Genomic DNA, 19411 nt, shown 5'->3' on the forward strand with positions numbered 1-19411 from the left:
GAGGATTCGGTTTAATATTAATGTAAGTTATTTAATGTATGTCTTAGATTTTCCAAGACATATCAAATTTCTAGCAAATTATATTCTCGTTTCTTCGTATTTATATCAAACTCTTATTAAATAAAATAAAAAAAATTGAAAATTTTGTTGCGTATATTTAAAATATTAGCTATAGTATGATGTGTTAAAGAACTACAAATACATTTCCAATCCAAAATTGGTGTTTCATCAACACTTTACCAATATAAATCAATTACTCAGTCCACTTCACATGAATTATTATAAAGATAACCTTCTGACTGATTTTAGTCACCGAAGCCATTTTATATCTATGCACTAAGTGCACTGTCAAATGGACCAACAAATACTAAGAGATCACCATCACCTATCGATATGGTCGCTGTAAGAAATTATAGCCATCCTTCATTATAATCATTCATAGCCAATTTATCACCAACCTTGGGTACTAAGATGTAATAACCCTTGTGACTGTAATTACATTTTCTCGGTATTTAAGCGACTCTCGCTTGCACAGAGCCCTATCATCATGTGAATTTTAAGGAGAGTCTTATCACCAGTCCAAATGAAATGATTTGACACGCCTGTGTGCAAACACTTTACTAAGCTAACGTACTTAAAACATTTCTTAACTTCGAGCTGCTAATTGTCCGGGGTTTTAAGTTTAAGGTCCTTGGGGTCTTCAACCTTTTCTAGCTAGCCGCGAGTCTAGCTGCCAACAATAAATTGATTTATAGATCATGGTCAATTTATGTCATGGTGACTTAAACCTAATCTTCAAATGTCTATTTTTAAAAAACATTCTTATCAAAGTAAGTTACTTCAAATGTATAGGAAACTAGAAAAACATAATTATTTTAATTTATAATATACGTTCTCCTCGCTTCAGTCATTTCAATAAATATAATTTGTTTATTGAGAGCAAGCTGTAGCGAGAATAAACGATATTATTAAGTAGGGGATTTAATTTTACGTTTCTGATAGGGCTTTATGCAAGCCCGTCTGGGTAGGTACCACCAACTCATCAGATATTCTACCGCCAAATAACTGTACTCAGTATTGTTGTGTTCTGGCTTGAAAAGTTAGTGAGCCAGTGTAACTATAGGCACTAGGGACATAACATTTTAGTTCCCAAGGTTGGTGGCGCATTGGCGATGTAAGGAATGGTTAATATGTCTTATAGCGCCATTGTCTATGGACGGTGATTACCGCTAACCATCAGGTGGCCCATTTGCTCGTCCGCCAAATTATATCATAAAAAAAAAAAACGAATAAATAGTTTATTTTAGAATAGTCAAGTGGTCAGTAACAGAGAGAAATCAAAAATATAATTTGCCCGTATTTTCAAATATTATCAAGTTTATATTTAAGACCTTAAAATAGGTCTGCAATATTAATTTACAAATTATGCAGTTTTCAGCTTAGAAGAGTTTTTTTAAGTGAATACTCAGATAATAGTCAGACTTTGGTTAAGACGGTTTCATCAGCAATCTTTCAAAGTAAAACTTATAGAATACACAATTATATTGTTTAATAAGGTAAAATACATTGGGTAACGTCATATATCTGGTAACCGACGTACCGCATAGGACCAAAGAACTAAGGCTATAAAACGTCTTCAACTTGGTATCTCGCGGGTAACATTAAAATAGCAAAGTTTCGTTAGTATCGCAGATGTCAAGTGGCGAATAAAACAGAAAAGAAGTTAAACTAGTAAGTTTTGGGGTTAGGAAATAACTTGAAGAAAAACCTTCACAGTTATATTGTGCGTTATTGAGAAACAACGTTTTTGTTTGTTAACTGAAGTAGTATTTTCTTTTTTTTTATAACAGAGTTCTTCTTATAAATATTTATCTATACATATAATAACATTGGAGTGTCTGTATTTTATATTGAAATAACTGCTTTATTACTAAATGCATATGTATGTATATACGATACACATACTTAATAAGATTTTTTTTACAATTTTTGTCTGTCTGTTTGTTCCGGCTAATATTTGGAGGTCCGATTTTGACGGGACTTTCACTGGCAGATAGCTCATCAGCTTATTACATCTAATAAGGAGTAACTTAGGCTACAACAATATTTTATTTGTTAAATTCAAACGTGCACGAAATCGCGGGAACAGCTAGTAAATAAATAAAAATGCATTATCTGTGCATTAAGTGGTCTCAACATTATTGATATAATTAATTATCCTTAGGTATTGTTTTATAAAAAAAAACATGGTTACAGCGCCACCTATTATTAGATTTATGATGAACTACATACATTTGGAACTTAAACTACATTTACGAAATAAGTTTCCAAATGTATATTCAATTCAATTCAAAAGAGAATTTATGTTGAATTTGTATTATTTTAAAAATACAAAATAATTACCGAAAATGTTCATGATTTTATTAAAATCGTTCCGAAGATCAATTACACGCCTCGTTTCAACGGAGAGTAATTTTTAATCTGTTATCGAATCTGGTACCCGCGGGATCCATTCATCCATCATCAAGTCAAACACTACTGAAATTTCAATCAATAATAAATAATAACTATAAATATAGAGAACAATATACATCGGAGTCTCGGTCCATTAATTCATCAATTACAATAGACAAATGGAACTTGACGATTCAGTAGGAAATCGTTAATACTATAAATTAGAAATAAATAAAAGTATCTAATAATTATAATCTTGCTTATGTTACTAGGTCTTCTTGTAAGGAAATTATTACGTACTATTATAAAACGGTATTTGAACGTTTGTTAGCTTAATACTGTTTATTGTACTGAAAAAAATAATTTAGACAATACCAGCACAGGATACCAAATCAAATCAAAATATAACTTATTCAAGTATGCTTTTACAAGCATTTTTGAATCATCATTTAATAAACTATGTGAGTATAAGTGAAGCTACCACCGGTTCGGAATGCAGATTCTACCGAGAAGAACCGGCAAGAAACTCAGTCTCTCTCAGGCAGAGTGCCTTTAAACATTTAAAAATATAAAGTCATGTAATACCTGGAAGTCAGCAAGTATTGGCTCCACACTTTTTTATTATCTATTTATATATTATATTTTTTACAAATGATTTGAATTTATGAATAGGCAAAGTTAAAAATATCTGCGGAATTTTGCCCTAAGTAAGCAGACGCATGTCTTAAGCGATAATTGGGGACTCAAACTGAGGCAAGAACCACTAAATTTTTATATGTTAATTTGTGTATGTAATTCATTTCTTAATCGGTGAAAGGAATTAATTTACTTTAAATCTTCTTCTCAGAGGTAGAGGAGGCCTTAACCCAGTAGTGGCACAATTACAGGATGTTACTTGACTTCACTTTGTCAATCACTACGTGCAGTCGTGACTTGTCATCAGGATATATCCTAGTTAGGTCGACATAATATTATAATTATTTAATAGCATTGAAGGACAGTGAACGATATACCACGTAAATATATCTAAAATATACTAGAGATTATTCTACTTATATAAATGTAACAGCAATCTTGTTCTTTATCGGTTTGACCTTCGTTCAGATGACTTCATATTTTCGAGATGAAATAGCTTCTTAGACCGCAGGCATACTTAAATTTTCATCCTTTAAATTGTATAGCAGCAAAACTGTGTGCTAAAAACCAATCTATGTGTATTTTACTAGCCAATAAAGTGTGAATTATCATTAAAAAACACTTCTGAAATTGTTTAATTGATTTTAATCCTAACGATGATATTGATTCCCGATAATATACATATATTTTGTAAGTTTGTTTAACCATAAATAAAGTTTCAAATAAACTTTAATGTTAATAACATTTAATTACATTAAAAAAAAAAAAAACTAAATTAGTAAGCGTGCCATAGTTACTAAAATCTAAATTTAATTATTAACCCCAACGTCAATTTTAATAACAGAAATCACCGACCTTTAGAAGTAATTAAATAAGTTTACAAAGTAATTAAAAGCTAGTGATTATTAAGCAAAGTTTATCAGTTTACAGAAAATCGATTTTCGTATTCGAATCGGTTCAGTAGAGCTATTCTGTAAGAACAAACTCAAAACTCACTTCACGAACACAATAATGAAAATACGATCACGAAAGGTCAGAATATGATATACATTAACAGCCTGTAAATTGAGGAAAAGGTTTGGAGCATATTCCACCACGCTGCTCCAATGCTGGTCTATGGAATACACATGTGACTAAATTTCGTTGTTTCCTCACGAGAACATCGTGAGCCGTCGAGCACGAGATGAATTATAAACACAAATTAAGCACATGAAAATTCAGTGGTGCCTGCCTGGGTTTGAACCCGAAATCATCGGTTAAGATGTACGAGTTCTTCTAACCACTGGGACATCTCGGCTCTTGATTTCAGAATATGATATGCGATATTGATTTTAAAAGCTTTAAACCGTAAGTCAGTTTTAACAGTTCACAAGTGAGATAGGAAATGAGTTCTTACAATTAATGATTGCGGTAAAAGCCTTTCGGGTAAACACTGACCCACTTCATTGGCAATCATATGTACGTTACATACATACATCTTTATATTTAAGAAGGTTTTATAAGACGACTTAAAATTCATTTAATCTATCCAGATAAAACTAAATGTTATTCGACAGCTTAAAAAAAGATTTTTGTTACGTAATCAAATGAAATTCCTCGCGTGAAGTATGTTGGCTCTTACGAGCATTTTTGCAAGAATCATTAAAAATATTAATTGTATTCTTAGATACCTTTCACGCCAATCAAATTTAGTCTTTTAACTCATATTACCTTATAAAATTGAAGCATTTCACTAAGTAATTTACAGTCAAAGTAAAAATTACTATCCGCTCGAAAATAAAATGAACAGAAATGAAAAGAATCGGCGAATAGAATTCGCAGAAAAATTGCTATAAAATATCAAAATAAAAATTCGTCTAGCTAGCTTTTATCTATAAATGTTGTTGATAAGATAATTTATTAAATTCTTTTTTCGAATGTCAAATCAACGATCACAGAAAGAATAAAACAAGCGTTAAATTAAACATCCACAATCAACGTATATACGTTAGACCGGAAATCATAATAGTTAAACCAAACCCTTTTCTTATGCAAATCAGATCCAATTCAATCTTGATTAGATGTTGATGTTTCGTAAGAGGAGAAAATTTACACGGAGTTAATTAGTACATGTTTCTATTTAAATGATTATCAGTGTTTATTTTAGTTTTGAATGAAGCACGACATAAGCGATGTGCATATATGAATGAAACATTGCTCGCTACATAATTCAATTGGTATATTATTTGACGAAGAAGCGATGTAAACCCAGCTGAGGGCTGGTAACTACGTCAAAGTATCGACGGTTTTGGTGCAGAAATATCATAAAATGAAGACTTGAATTAACAGACACGGGGCCTGAAGGAGGCTATTGGACTCGACTGGATGAAAAATTACTGGGATGTTTGGCGCACCTAGGGGAATTTATGTCCGGCATTGTATTGAAATTGGTAAATGATGATACGTTTCTGAAGAAAGATTGAAACAGAGAAGTATGACTAATATGAAACATCACACACGGAAGAGATATTTTTATGTCAAAAAAAAATAATCAAAATATACTTTATTCGAGTAGGCTTTTATAAGGACTTTTGAGTCATTCAACAAACATGAGTATAAGTGAAGCTACCTCCGGTTCGGAATGTAGATTCTACCGTGAAGAACCGGCTCTCTTTTTCAACGTTTAAAAATATCTTTATGTAGACTAATTAAATATAGAGTTGATTGCTAGTTCTTCTCGATAGAGTCTGTATTCCAACTCGAAGGTTACAATAATGTATCTTGTAAAATTACGATTTATACGAAGGTGTAGTTTTCGATTATTTATATATGACAGCAGAACCTGACAGATGTTTGCCCTGTCTGTGCAATCATTTGACAGTTCACAATCTCTCGAGATAGTTTATAATCTAACGGTATTCACAATTATACGGTGACATATATATCAATTATCATGGTTATAGATTGAACGGAAAATAAGCTGTTATGCTGCAACTAGTGGCGAGTTACATCAAAGGGGACAGCATAAAAACCTACTCCATAAAAATACATACTAGTAAATGTGCCAATTTTCATGGTGATCGGTCAAACGGTGTCGAAGTCTTTTAATCTCAAACAGACATACCAAGCTTCACTTTTATGTATATATGTCGTTGTAAAATTTTAAAAATCGTTAGATTATAATCCATCGGTGATTCAACTTACGATAAAACGTACATATAAAATTTGGAATGTTTATAATCTTCCGTTTATGTTAAGTTAACGTAAATTATAATCAATTGAAATAATGTCAAAATAATCTTTATTCAAGTAGGCTCATTAAAGCACTTTTGAATCGTCATGTTACAGTTTTGAATTAAATTTAAAGCTAGAACCGGTTCGAAAAGTAGATTCTACTGAGAATAACCGGCAAGTAACTCAGTGGTTACTCTTATCCACCGTTAAAATTACAGAGTATGCCACTGAAATACATTTAAAGTTTTATATATCCTGCCTTGAAATCAATAAATACTAAGTCAAAGCATTGCAAAGTTTTTTAATCTGACTTTAAATTCTTTAATGAGTCAGATTAGAAATAACTGTGAAATCCTATTTTAGTAACAATTACTGTGCCCCAGGAAGGGTGTATTAACTTTGCGAAGTCGGAAACTAGGTGTTAGTAGTTTACCTTTTCTCCTCGTGTCCATACAATGATTGTCACTGATTATTTCTAGAATATCTACATTACTGTGAATTAACATAATATTGTTGTTAACATATAAGGGAGTCTGGAGCTCCAAGAGATTTTTTTTTTCTTTTATGTTATAGGACCGGCATATGGGTCACCTGATTAAGTGTTAAATGGTCACCACCGCCCATAGACGTTAGCGCTGTTAGAAATATTACCCATCCCTTACTTCGCCAATGCGCCACCAATCTTGAGAACTAAGATTTTATGTCTATTGTGCCTGTAGTTACACTGGCTCACTCACCCTTCAAACCGGAACACAACAATACCAAGTATTGCAGCTTAGCGGCAGAAAATCTGATGAGTGGGTGGTACCTACCCAGACGGGTTTACACAATGCCCTACCACCAATTTTGCGAGATAGACTATAATCTAAAGGTATTTACAATATACGGTGACATATACACTTGTACAAATCAGCTGACGCCGCTTTACTTTTGTACATAAGCGTATAATATCTGACATAATAATAGGTATGTCTGCTTAAATAATATTAAGCAGACATACTTTTATGCATATTTATATGTATGATAATGTATATGTGATATGGAAATATTATATTATGATGATACTGAGGGTATCCTCATCCTCATCATCCGTATGGATACGATTAACAAAAGACTCTCTAGAATATGCGTGGGTTTTCTATATAATCGTGTCTAATGTGTTCCCGTATAAGTATTTCAGTTTATGACATCCATATAAAAAACTACAAATAGATGTATTTAGTATACACGTCAGTGTAGTTATTAAATCTATAATAAATTCAAAGTTAAAATACTTTAAAAAAAAAGGTTTTATTTCAATGCTCTAAAAAGAAGAAAATAAAATTTTCCTTTAAAATTTTAGCTATCAGTTTATAATCTCATTATACAAAATTTCTTTAATCATAAAAGCTTGCCAAATCAATCAATCAATATGTCAATTAATATGGGTGATATTTCATAAGTGCATAAAAAAATAACTATTCTGTCATCTCGAATGTTCCACCATATTGAATTTATAATAACGTCACATTATTATTCGAATTACTCACATCGAGCCCTATCATTTGATACCTATATTGCAGAAGTGCATAAAAAATAACTATTCTGCCATCTCGAATGTTCCACCATATTGGACTTATAATGACGTCAAGCTTATCGTATATTGTCATCCAAACTTAACGTATTTACAAAATTTATCTTAACGTTTTTACAAATCGGTTAAAGATATCTGCTTCAAAATTGAGTAGCAAGATTCCACCCGCACATACATATATGTATAAATAATTGCAAGCTAAATAAAAGCTTAAAAAAAAATTTTGTATTGAATAGTTTGACTATAAAACAGGACTATCTGTTTAACAGTTATAATTTTTTTTTAAATATACCAATAAAAAATCATTGTGATTATTCAAATAAAATGTAACAAACATTATACTGTCGTGGGCACACATAAAAACGGTTTATCAATTGACTTCTTCACTAAAACGAAGTTTTAAGTATCAAAAATTATAAACTAGTGGCTAGGGAGCTGACAAGCTAAATTCTTGTATGATTTACTCATGTGGTAGACAGTGATAATTGCGCCTCCATAGTGGCACAGAGTTATCTATTAGAGACAGTGCGTTGAAGATATTTAACAAAAGTGATACCGTATGATTAACTCTTGTCTTGTCTTTGAGACTAGAATCCTTCTGAAAAGGAAATCGAAGAGGCATCTAACTCGGACCGTTGTAGTTTTTTAAAGTTAACAGTGCACAAATCTTCTTCTCGAATTGTTTAATTAACGACTATGTAAAACAACACAAAATTACAGACATGCTGTTTCCCATTTTTAAATTGGAAGCGCAACAAAAACTTTAAAAGAATGCCATATGTATTTATCAATTTGTATTCACCTGAAACATGATATACTATTAAAATCATAAATATAAGACAAATCAGATATATAATAGCAAAATAAGATTGTAATAGTTATTTATAAGTTGAGCAAATATGACCATATTTCTGATTTTCGATCAAAGCTTAAGTGGCCCTTTCACCTTTACCGTAATCTAAAAGTTTATTTAATGCCGTGTATTACATGACCCAAGTAGTTATTTTAATTTAAAGGGAAGGTTTGTTTTTGCTGGAGAGTTCATTGAGATACTGGATTCCTCTGACAGTTTGAGAGAGAGGTTGCTATACATAATACTAAATAATTTTGATCCTCGTATATTTACTAATATAATTATATTTTTTATTTGCAGCACCTTTACTTCTCATCAAATGTTAATTGTTGAAAGATATCGGTATTAAGTGATAAGCGCAATTTATTGTACATGTATGTACTCATTATTATAAGTGAAGTACTTACTTATTTTGTTTGTATATACATTAAAAAAGTATTTTTAAGGATATTGTATCGATATTGATGACGTATTACCATTCATATTTTTTATCATCGATATGCAAATGGTAATAATTTAAATAAAGTATTACTATCACCATAGAAAACAAGTTTCCTTATTTAATCATTTTTCTATTAAATCTTATTTATGAGTAACTTTAAAGCGGCTAGCAATAAAGACATTATTCACATTTCTCAACCCGTAAACAACATAAGTTAAAACATTTATGGTTATTCACAAAATTTCTCAGGCTATTTAAGCAATTTAAAAAAACATTTCGGTAACTCCCAGTAATTTCTATCTCTTTAATTCGTAACATTTAGACTGTTACGGCGCTTTTACGCTTATTTAAAACGCGACTGGCTCGAGTAATCTCTGACAAACGTCTATAGGACAGCTGGAATTCTAGCCTGTATTTACTGCCTTTAAAAATGCTCGACTCTCTTCCGTAAGTGCCTGTCTTATCTTTTCCAATAGACGACTATCTATTCCGATTTATGGGTCAACTTTATTGAAATTGAACTGTAAGTTTTATAAGTTGGAACACTTGACTTAGAAAATTGAGTTCATAATAGGAATCATTTCTCTAGTTGACGATCTATGCGCGGAACTACATCAATCAAGTTAAATAAATACAAACACTACTTGACTTGAAGTTAAATTATACAATATGTACGTGTTACGCGAATGTGTATAAAATGAAAAATATCCTGATAAAATAATAATTTTAGAAGGTAATTTTTTTGTTTGAGAAGTTAAGGAAGGTAAGTTTGTAACTATAGGCACAACTAATGTGTTGTGCCTGTAGTTGGTGGCATATTGACGATATAAGGAATGGTTAATATTTCTGACAGCGCCAACGCTTCTGAGTTGTGGTGACCCATAAACATCAGGTGGTCCATTTGCCACCTACCAATTACATAAAAAAGTATATTATATAATATAAAATAGGACGTGACATCAAATATAAAATTTTGTATTTTTATGTAAATATAAAATAATGTGTCCAAAAACAGGACAGGACCTCCTAAAGGGTGTCAGTCATTCATCACACTGCGCTACTACAGTTCGGTGGAACTGCGTTTAGCAGAATTTCATCCGGAGCGTGTACCTAGGTTTACTTATAATATTTTCCATCGCAACTACGCACGGGACAACCAAATATTAAGCAAATGAAAAATCAGATTCTAACCCGTGACGTTTCGTTTAAGTTCGAAACCTTCTACCCAAGACGAGAAACGGTGTGTTACTTCACTTTTATTTTGCATTATATTGTGAGAAAATTGAAGTGTATACTTTGTTAAAAATGTATCTAAAGGAGTCCCAAACTCTTCTCTACATAGTATAAAACAAAGTCGCTTCCCGCCATCTGTACGCTTAGATCTTTTACAGTTTGCAACGGCTTTTATTGAGGTTGTCGTCAATAAACAGAGTGATTCAAGAGGTTTATATCTATAATAAATGCATATTATAGTAGAGAAAAAAACCCGAAATTTTCAACCATTCCTTTTTATTTTTCTTTTCTAATCTAGAAGATTCAAAAACAGTCCTCGAAATGGAGACCTATGTAAGTTAAGTATACGCCACAAACAATGAAAGTATAAGTTATTCATAAACAAATTGTAGTCAAATTAATGATTATTTTTATTTCGTTGTATCGTATATTTTGATAATATTAATTAAATTTCATTTTATATAATAATAATAAAAAAAAAACCTAAAAAATTTAATAACATTTAAAAATAACTAAATCAACCAGCTAACAAAAAAATCACAACTACAAAATATTTAAAACAAATTTATCGTGAACAGAATAAAGGCAAAGTTCATCCCGAACATAAAACAAATTTTAATTGGATTTCAAATGTTGATTATTTGTATGATATATATTTTATTATTTATTTCAGGGAGGCAAATGTGCTACTAATGTTTTTTTATATTTCAATCGAATAAATATTGTACACCAGTAACATTTTTAAAATATGAGCAACGGATTGTCGTTAGAAGTACTTTGAATAGTCGCAGACAATTTTATCATCCATAAGCAAAACCTATAGATCTTGAATATTAAGTCACCGACCAAAGGTAATTACAACACAATGACTTTTTAGTTGACTGCACACGTTGTGAATGAAATAATCGCCCACAGACTGTTTCAAATAACTAAAACATAATTATTATTGTACATGCAAAATGGAAAAAAAAAATATCCCGCTGAGTTTCTTTCGCCGGTTCTTCTCAGGTCCGAGGTGTTAAATTCCGAACCGGTGGTAGATTTTTGACTATCAATAAGCAAGTGTAAACACTTCTATATTGAATAAAGATTTTTGACTTTGACTTTGACTTATGTACAATCACAATAATTTACAATTATATACCACTTTATACACCGCTATCAATAAGATCTCAGTTGTTTTGCGTACGTTATAATGTATAATTCCGGTTTAAGCCTTGGTTAAGTAGAACCATCTTTATTCTATATAAAATAAACCCTAAAATATCGCAGTGACTCTTGAAATTATACGTAGTGTATCACAAGTATTTAATCAATAGACCCGATAACCCTAATAGTTGTGTAAAATATATTTTGGTGCGTTTTGGGTATAAGATCGATCCAATACGCTCTCTGTGTCGCGTAAATGCGTGGCGCGTATAATTATAACTTTGTTACTATGAATTATTGATTTTATTTAAGAAAGAAAATTTCTATATATCATAGTAAAGGATGTGGATAATTTTATTTATTTACTCCTATTCTTTATTTATAAAATGTTTCAATGACCTTCTTCGATTTTTCATATATATGCAGCGTCCTGTGACAGCCATATGATTTTTCTTTTTTTTTATTTATTAAAAGATAATTCTTATTGATTTTAATCGTAGTCAAAAAGTCAACTGTGATAAGCCAATCATAAACTATTAAACTATATTAACTATATACTTCTTGTCGCATAATATGTAGGTACTTATTTTGAGAGCTTAAGATGCCTTTAAATGTTTATAAAACCCTTATATAAATAACTGGCTTATAAGATTAAGAAGTTAAAGCAACAAATCGCTTTTGTACTCTACAATTGTATTGAAGTATATGTTACTCTCATATATGTATATTCAGTATTATATAAGTGTTCGTATTGTATGATTCTTACAAAACAGTTTTCCATTTCAAGCTACTAAGCATATGAAAAACATAATAATCTTTATGAATAACACTGTCAGTAGGCGAATGCTTACAAAATGCACATAGGAGTTATGAATTCTCTTGCAAATACGATAGTTGTCGCTTTAATAGAAACATTGCGGTTGTATAATTGTGATCTTAGTAATCTTTTTGTTTTTATCTCTGTTTACATGTGGCCCCGTTTGCGTGTGACATTCGCACTTTAAAGCTTATTTAAAAATAATTTATGATGTCGGGATATTAGATATATAAATAATTTTTTTTCTTAAAATAATAACAATAAAACTGTTATTTAGTTGTTAATATAATCATTATATAGGGCTGAGTGTTATATATAAGTCATTATGTCTCTGGAATCCCAAACCAGGAGATATTTGGTTTAATTAAGACACTGTTATGTTCTTGAAATGTTAAAAAAGAGAGTCTAATTCGCTTGTATGCATTAGTCTACTAGCTTATTCTAAACTATGCAATGGATGTCGATGTGATTTTTATTATTGTTAATATTATTTGTCCAAAAAGATTCTCGTTTGCAATCACCTTAAATTAAATATGATAATAGTAGATAACTTATTAAAATTTTATCAATGTAAAGATAAGAGACATAATTATCTAAGATTTAAAAAATTCATCATACATAATTATGTAAACCTTATTTTTATATATAAGTAACATATTAATTGTAAGCTCATTATTTAAAATAATGTCAAGAGGTTAATGACAAACCACATTTCTTCATATTCGAAACGGACGTATAGCTAGTGTTAAAATATTTTTAATTCCACTCATAATTTTATTTAACATTTTTCTTATAATATAAAATAAATTTATCAGCTCATTTAATGTTAAATGAATTTCTGAATTTACTTGAGTCAGATATTTTTTTTTAATTAACAATCTGACTGCGCTAAAGTATAAATATAAAATCTGTTTATCAATATTGTTATTAAAATATTTCGATAAATTTTTAATTTTTTTTAAAAGTAAATATCGAATATTAATATTATCGTATTATAATTATAAGTTATTATTTTTAAACTACTATCATGTCATTGTGTATATATCGATCAATTTTTTTTACAAATGTATCGAGCAACAACCGTAATGTGTTCTGCCAATAACGCCGATTTACAAATCGTACCTTTATACGAAAAGGCTATCCTCTTCAACAAATAAAAAGTTTTTATTAGGTAATAAATCTACTGTATTTTTTGCGTTATAATAATGATTCTTGTTATTGAGGAAAACGAAATCAATATATTTCCGTAGACGAACGGTCAAGGAATGTCAAGAATCCTATAAAATATTTTTATGGGAATCTTGACATGGATCCGTCCTTTTTAATGGTGTCTGTATGGTATTCGGCTAATATATATTTTTAATTACCTTTACGCGCGACAATACTATATTATATGATAATACTATATTAACTCTATTATCATAATATGTTACAATATCTTTTTTTTTTTTAATTATTAGTATCAATATTAGATTCAATTTAAAATCATACTGACTTCACATGACATTTTAAATATTTTAAATTTCAAATATGTACTTGTTTTCTACAAATAAATTATATAATAATAGCTTGAGAAATACTGGTACATAACTTCTAGCGTAAGGGAAATGGCATAAAATGTTTTTTTTTTTTTCTAAAAAGTTATATTTGCCTGACGAGGCAATGTTAAAAAATAATTAACATATGTTTTAACTCTCAAATTAAAATGTAACAATTAAACTTTAATTTAAATTAAATTATATAAGTATAAAAATGAATATGAACATATGATAAAAATACAAAATAATAAATTAGCATAGAAAAACTCACCTAAATTATTCCAAATCAACAAAACCACATGATAGTTCAAAAACACGCACAGTCAAGTACACCGTATAACTGAAACTTGGTTTTGTAAGCCGTAGTGCACACGTCCACCCAGCACAACGGTCCGTAAGCTACTGGATTCAAACTTGGAACGCCGCATGCATTCAGTTCTAAACATGCGCAGTGAAAATTTCGCAATACATTACTGGCTGGAATTTATTAAGCTGTATAGCATATTTATGGGACCATTGCCATTTTATAAAGGCGTCAAAGCCTTTTCGAAAGCATAATGACTGGTGGTGTTTGAACATACGGCTTAAGTACTCTATTTGTAACATTTTGGGTATATTAACAGCCCTGCTGATTATAATTTGAAGTTAAAAAAAAACACAGATTGTGTAGTTTTTTTTAATGGGTCGTATAGTTTTCATACATGTGTTTTTATATATATTTTTTATAATATAATTACAAATTGACAACACAACAACACATATACAAGAAAATATCCCATAAATCTCTAAAAATATTATCTTCCTCACGGACGTTTCAAATTAAACAGTACGTTAATAAAAGAGATTCTCGGCTAGCGATAAATTTGCATTAATTAAGTTTCGAATATCGAATAAAGATTGACGTGAAAAAAAGAAATAAATTCAAATTAACAATTCGAATATCTTAAATGGAGTTCGGGATAAATATGTCGCCGCTTTTTTCACAGGAAACTGTCAAACTCGCTGTCTGGGCTAAAAAGTTATGGATTTAAATATTTTATTTATTTACATAAAATAAACGAATTGCAAAAATGGAACACCTGTACTTTATCATTGATTTAATATTTTTAAATTTTAAAATCTAAAGCAAATAAATGCAAATATTCGTATTTTATTCTAAATTATTCCGTACTTCCAATGGCAGTTAAAACACTTGGACTTTAAAACTGCACAACCCCTTATTAGAAGTATCCTCTTTTTGTCAAGTGGCTGGCTCACTTCGCCCAAAGCATTGGAATTGAGATTCAACCGGGAAACGCTGCTAGGAATCTTGCCACCATTCCACGCGGTCATGATTGACTTGAGACACTTAATGTAAATAAACCTTATGTATTAAATAAATTGTAGTTCTGATTTTATCAGCCCACACTGACCCAAGAAACGATGGATAGATTGTATGGTTAGAAAGAATGTTACTTGTGAGATGACGTCTGACAGAGAAGTATGGAAGAAGAAGACATGCTTCACCGACCCCAAGTAAAATTGGGATAAGGGCAGGAGGATGATGATTATGATTACTGTGATGATTCAAGTATAATAACCACGTTCTTCCAAAAAAACCGTTTTGGCCCTACCCTGAGGATCTAAAAATGTCAAGACTTGTTAAAATTTCGATTGCCAAAATTCCAAATTGGAACTTCATAATATATATTCTAAAGGCGTTAATCTAAAGTGCTTTTGACCGGTTTACAGCGACTAATTTATAAATTAATAATTATTTTTATTTACTAATCAAACTTATTTCATGGCAGAACAAAATTCAACTCCAATTTTTTAAACAACAATGTTTCACTTACATATTGATACATAGCTTTAACGATTAAGTTAATGCAAAAACTACCGCGTGAATTCCATATTTATTTATAAAAACAAAAGTAATATTTGTACTACGAAAAAATAAATGTATATATTTTTACATCTCTTGTTCATAATAAAGACAGTTTAAGCGGCATGCCAAATGTATTAGTCCATAGTATATTAAAAAACTCTTATAATTTTTATAGCAACTCAAACCCAAATTCAGTGTATTAAAATTATTTAATATTGACACAAAACTATTTTTAAAATTCATACACTCAAAATATAAATTTAAAATTACAAACGTATAAATTAAAGATTAAGTTATATTCTATAAATTCGAAAGTTATTGCACCTCCGAGAGATCCCCCACTATGCAGAACCCCCCCCACCCCGCATAAAGACGGAAACTAGTGCTAAATATACTAATACTATGATCTACTCGTACCTCAATGTACAAGTAATAAGCTTATATATAATCTTGGATAGAGTATTGACTGTTCGTCTATATATATGCTGTTTAGATTGTAAACGGGTGCTGCACCATATCTCGTTGAATATGTTAATCCAACGGACTCAATTATACCATTAACGTATAACTAGGTACGTAGTACAGTTAGTAGTTGTAGCATATATATATAATTGTATTTTATTAACATACTCGTAACTATGTCATTAAATTGGTCAAAGCGACAACGGAGTTTCTTGCCACTGCAAGAATCTACATCCGCCTTCCATTAAATGTGATCATGTTAAAGTTTGAAACTAAAATTGCTTTTAACAGCTTCCATGAATAATTTTTTTTTGTTATTGAATCGCTGATATATTTTCACCTGCTTGGTTTATCACTATTATTAATCTCGTGTCCGGTATTGCTAGTGTCTTGTATGTACTTAAACAACTATGTATTCGCAGTGAAACGGAATAAGCTCCAAGCCTTATCACTATCAGGTTCCTTTACCCAGCTTAATTCACTGTTAATTTTGGTATGATTGTAAGAAAAGGCCGAAAATCCCAAGGTTCTAGGTTTAAGACCCAGATCAGGCCGATAAAAAGCTATTAATATTATGTAAAATTAACTTAACCGCATTATTTCTAATGTAAAGTGTGTATAAATAAATATTATGTACTTAATCCCTACATCCCAGAATTATGGTACACAACGAGGATGGAGAAAAAAATAATTTTAGATTGGTATTCTAGGTAGAAATAAAAACATACAGGCCATCAAACTAAGGCACGGACAACGCTCGTGTTAAGATAAGAAACAAGAAATAAAAAAAAACATAAAAAAGTTCTCCTTGTGTCATGTCTGACGTAATTTTTTTGTGTGTAATAATAATAGCAATCCCAGCAATTTGTTACCGTAATCTTTTAATCTCAGGGTAAGCGTCTCTTCGTTTTTAAGGTTGCCTTCCACTAAGCGCCCATGGGACTCACATCGTGCTATAGCACAGGCGATGCCTACGCTTGCGGACGACAATTTTATGATGGACTTTGAAAATGCATTACAGTGTGGAATTACAGATTTTGTCATTTTTCTCGAGCACTTTTCATAGTACTGCTTTTTTCCCTTATTGCAGTTAATAATCCCATTGATACAGAATATATAATAAAATAAGCTTCGATGCTTGAATATTCAATGTATATTTTAATATGTGTTATTTTTATGTATTGCTTTTTTATTATGTATATCTCATTTATCTAGGTACCCCGGATCAGATCGGTCCTAGATTTGAATTCCGGGTCGGGGCACTAAAAGTTTTATACCAAGAAACTCTCAGCCTTACGCCTACTCTTATTTGGGAGTTTCAATATCGTGCCTTGGAACACAAGTACTGAAAAGGAGATCTGAGCTAGTGTACACCTATACAGAGATATCATTTGTTTTTAACGAAGAGTTACCAAATGTTACTACATTTTACAATTCGTTAGAAACTGCGTTTTTCATTAATCATAACTTAATACTAACTTAATGCTGTTACATGTATTTTAAACCATTCGACATAAGTATTCATATCAACAGCGTTTTAATTTTGAATAAAACCTGTTTGTAAAATAATGTCATTAATTATCTTTTTTATATTACATGCATGTATAGAAAAAAATTTTTTTAGGCCATAACATTAAGCGGCATTAAATCCTTTAAAGCAGCAATTTCGGAAGTCGAAACCAACAGGACCAACTGTTTAATTATCATTATTCTAATTTAATTTTTCAACACTGTGTAATGTAATATATAAACACGAACAGTAAACAGATATAGTATTTACTGGAAGTGCCGAATTCTATTTCATATAAGCCGTGTATATTTACATTATATTTGAATAAACACAAATAATATGCATGTATTTTTACACGTCTCTTCTAATATGATTAACTGGCGACTCACCCCTTCTTTGCACAGGTAAATTTAATAATATAGAAAATGATATCATATAAATATATTTTATAACCTACAGCATTCAGAACTTTAAATGTATCTTTCTACTACTATTGAAAATTTTAAATTGTATCATTATTATTAATTATCATTATTATTAATCATCATTATTATTATTATATTCGGCTTGGTTCAAACCAAATTTAATCGAATTCAATTCAGTGTGTAAACCCTAAAAGCGTAACAAACAAAATTACTCCCACATTCATAATATTAATAAAGATTGGCCCCTACTTACAAACAAACAAAAATGTGCTTTTTATAATGTTAGTACAGATTTAGAGATTTTATTTGTTTAAGCACGTCCATTTCAGTATCTACAAGTCTGGTAAAAAAAAATCCTTTTAGCGTTTAATACCTTAATAATTATTAAGGAATATTGTGGGAGTATAATATTGTAATATTACGCAACGACACCGGGGTCGGATCAGTGAGATTTAATATGGATGAAAACAAACAAAAAAATTCCCCTCTGTGATAGTTTATAGAAAAATTTTAAACTGAAAATGAATGTAAATAGTATATTTTAATTTTTACCGTTAGTTTCAATACAAATTAAAAACACAGTTTTATCGATGCTATTTAAACGTCAAAAGTTTATATTTACTCAGCTTATTGAAAGCTAAAACAATTAAATTCATTTATAAATAAGATCACAATATCGGAATACGTGACCAGAGTTTTATTTTATTTCACATTATTCAAATTTTCCGACGAAAATGTATTTAATTTAGTTAAATTCCAATTACAAGATTATCTTCATTACGATCTCTTCTTGTAACTTTATTTCAATACTGTAAAGGTTACATTTTAAATTAAAAAAAAAGGATTTTTTGAGCATAACAACATTATGTTGAGTTTATTTTCATTCGTGTTGCGAGCAACATAAAAAACGTATTACGAGTAAAGTATTCCGGAGCTGAGGTGTGAGACGGGTGTATTTAATTATTAAATGTGCTTAAAAATACTTGCTCACATTTGCAAGTATAAATTTTTCAGAGCTACTTTTTCATATTCAAGTGACATACCATACAGTTTTAATACAAGCAATGTTATATTAAATGGGATGAATATTAATTTGTTTTAGTACGTAAACAGCATTATATGTTACGTCGGTGAGAAATCATCTTATTGAAGAATGGTGTAATTTGTTGAAGTTTATGATATTCTTTTTTCAAATTTAAAATTTCAACGAATTCATTTGTTATGAGATTTTGTGAATTT

At 30.2% G+C, this 19411-nt stretch overlaps 1 protein-coding gene across 1 annotated transcript in view; it reads right to left on the minus strand.

Annotated features, from left to right (window-relative positions):
• The window catches only part of LOC125068691 (connectin-like), a 55367-nt gene extending 41076 nt beyond the window's left edge, over positions 1-14291 (minus strand). Inside the window, exon 1 of the mRNA XM_047677971.1 lies at positions 14180-14291. The gene's annotated coding sequence lies outside the window, so the exon portion shown is untranslated. The remainder of the gene's footprint in view (positions 1-14179) is intronic.
• Between the last annotated feature and the right edge of the window lie 5120 nt (positions 14292-19411).

The sequence above is a fragment of the Vanessa atalanta genome, chromosome 14 (assembly GCF_905147765.1).
Source record: "Vanessa atalanta chromosome 14, ilVanAtal1.2, whole genome shotgun sequence".
Lineage (NCBI taxonomy): Eukaryota > Metazoa > Arthropoda > Insecta > Lepidoptera > Nymphalidae > Vanessa > Vanessa atalanta.